The sequence below is a fragment of the Penaeus monodon genome, chromosome 2 (genome assembly GCF_015228065.2).
Source record: "Penaeus monodon isolate SGIC_2016 chromosome 2, NSTDA_Pmon_1, whole genome shotgun sequence".
In the NCBI taxonomy this organism is placed as follows: Eukaryota; Metazoa; Arthropoda; class Malacostraca; order Decapoda; family Penaeidae; genus Penaeus; species Penaeus monodon.
Genome location: NC_051387.1, coordinates 54,042,632 through 54,045,131, shown reverse-complemented (window position 1 = coordinate 54,045,131; position 2,500 = coordinate 54,042,632). Strand labels below are relative to the sequence as shown.

Genomic DNA, 2,500 nt, shown 5'->3' with positions numbered 1-2,500 from the left:
CAAGCTAGAGTGTGGACTGGTTCTTTATAAGATGATAAATCACTAGGCAAGATTGCAAGCTCTATGTGGTGAAGGTTTGTTGGTAGTAAATTTTTTGTGTATAACAAGATAAATTTCATATACAAGATATTGAATTTATATGTAATTTGGTGTAGTTGGAGCAAATACAGTGTTTATTTCTCTGCAAAACTTTGGTTTCTGAGTTAGCAACCCAATTAACCCGCTATTCCCGGTTGTCACAATCTCTGAGAGCAATTAAACTCTGGTGATATCTGGGAACGGCCATACAGTGGGCGCGGGAGTCCGCTGTGTGAAGCCTAACGTCCCGCTTCACGCGCTCTGATGCGTCGCCACACAAACGAGCTTACCCCGCCGAAGAGCGTCACCGGGCGGGAACGGGTTAATCGTTTTGGTATGAATCCAGTATTTTAGGACAAATTGAAGATGATATATTTGTGGAGGACTAAAAGTTGCAATTATTGGTTCAAGAAATAATCTGCAGACATGAATAGTAATTCAGTGCTCCTGAGTTTCAGCTCTATCTTTCTGTAGATACTGAGGTGAAGACAACCTTTGCCAGCTTGTGTTGTGTTGGCCCAGTCATGACAACTTAGTTTGTTGAATAAATTTTGTGAAGTGGACTTGGCAAGTGCACTTGTATTGCAAAAATTATCAGCAATCCCACTCCCATCCCATTCCACAGGGTTAGGGAACCAGTGGTATTTTGTGTATGGGGCAGAAGGCAGAATATATGAAATACATTTGATTTCTGCCTGAGGCCACGGTGGCTGAGTGGTTAGAGCATCGGCCTCAAAGACTATCATGACAATCTAAGTTCTAGTCACCGGTTGGTGAATTGTTCCCCTGGTTAAGGAACTTCACCTCGATTGCCCACAGAGTCCACAATGTAGTGGAATGTTCTGTGCTGGTCTGAAGCCCATATGAATGGGGAGAGCTGGCAGCAGGAAGGGCATTTGGCTGTAAAAACAAATCAAGACGATGTGGATCATTCCGCTCTGGTGGCCCCAGAGGGGAATAGCAGAAAGAAAGAAAAAAAAATTATTTCTGCCTAATGTAAGATGAAAATATCAATTCTATAAATTTGTGATGGTTTGCTCACCCACACAGGACCCATGACACAGTGGTGTTGAGCTCAACAAAAATCCTCCATTTATATTTTGGTAGGGTAGAATTTGGTCTGGTTCCTCATTTTATTATAAAATTCCTGGGTGTACCATCACCATATATCATATTACAATGGTAAGTTGTCATTCTCTAAAACTGTTTCATGTTGGTCTTTACAGGATCATCATGGAAGTAAGGTTCAGTGGCAAATGGTGTATTAAGAAAAATTTCTGTTCAGTTTTGAAATGTCTGGAAAGAAAATTCTGAAATATTTTGAATATGATATATAGTCTAAACATTTATTTTCTGCTTCATGTATATATTTTTTCAGTAAGCTTGGAGTTAATAAAAATATATAACTTTTTTTAATATCCAGTTCAATTATTATCTTTAGGGGGAACTACAAAAGAAGTACTGATATGGGCCAATGTACAATGTGTGTTTGTTGACTGGCATTTGCTATTGGCTGAGAATTCAAAACAAATAGTCTAATATTTGTTGTGATTAAGAATGAGTAAGGCTGGTTTTGATTGCTTATCATATAGCATGGGCTACATTTCTCTGTCTTTCCTTACCTCTGTGGCTATGTGAAACGAGCACTTACTGACAAGATTTTCTTGCCCTTAATGGTGTTTTAAGTCCTAATGCTGGGTACCCTCATAGTATGATGACCTCAAAATTTTTGCTGATGTTCAAGGAGATTCCCCTTTGCTGCTGGATAAAACCTCAAAATTGTCATGATGTGTATAGGCACCAGGCACTCAGTACCAAGGGGTTAAGGAAAGTGTTATTTTGTGTTTAGTGCTGTAACTGTAACAGGGATTCTAAATCAGAAGGGACAACTTACAAGTTTCCCACATGACTTATTTTTCAAGTGAAGTTTCCTTCAGATTAATGATTTCCACTTTCATGAACCCATGTGTGTTTGTAAAGCGGCTAGTTAAGTTGATTTTAGTCATACTTCCTTCCCCCCAGATGTTAAGTAGTATCATTATTTGTAAAGCTATGTCATCCTTAACTTTGCATTTTATATTTGTATTATAGAAAGTAACATATTTGTTTTTGGTAAATTGAGAATGGTTGCTTGGTGCTAAATTGGGAAGGGATGGGTTATGTAATTGCCACACAGATGGGCCTGCCAAAAAATATAATATGCAAAGTCATCTGAGGAAGATTTAAGATTGATTTGCAATATTTTTTTTCCATCTACATTTATATTTAATTCATTATTTTGAGCCTAACAAAGAGAATCATCTATACTCACAAAAGAGTTGGTCTTGGGAGTTCCAGATTGAATTGATTTTTATAGTAATGACATTACATCTATAATGCATTTATATTCTTTTTAATTGATTTAAATTTACATGTTTCCTCT

The 2,500-nt window shown here is 37.4% G+C and overlaps 1 protein-coding gene across 1 annotated transcript in view; it reads left to right on the top strand.

Annotated features, from left to right (window-relative positions):
- The window catches only part of LOC119583854 (COP1-interactive protein 1-like), a 33,207-nt gene that overhangs the window by 497 nt on the left and 30,210 nt on the right, over positions 1-2,500 (top strand).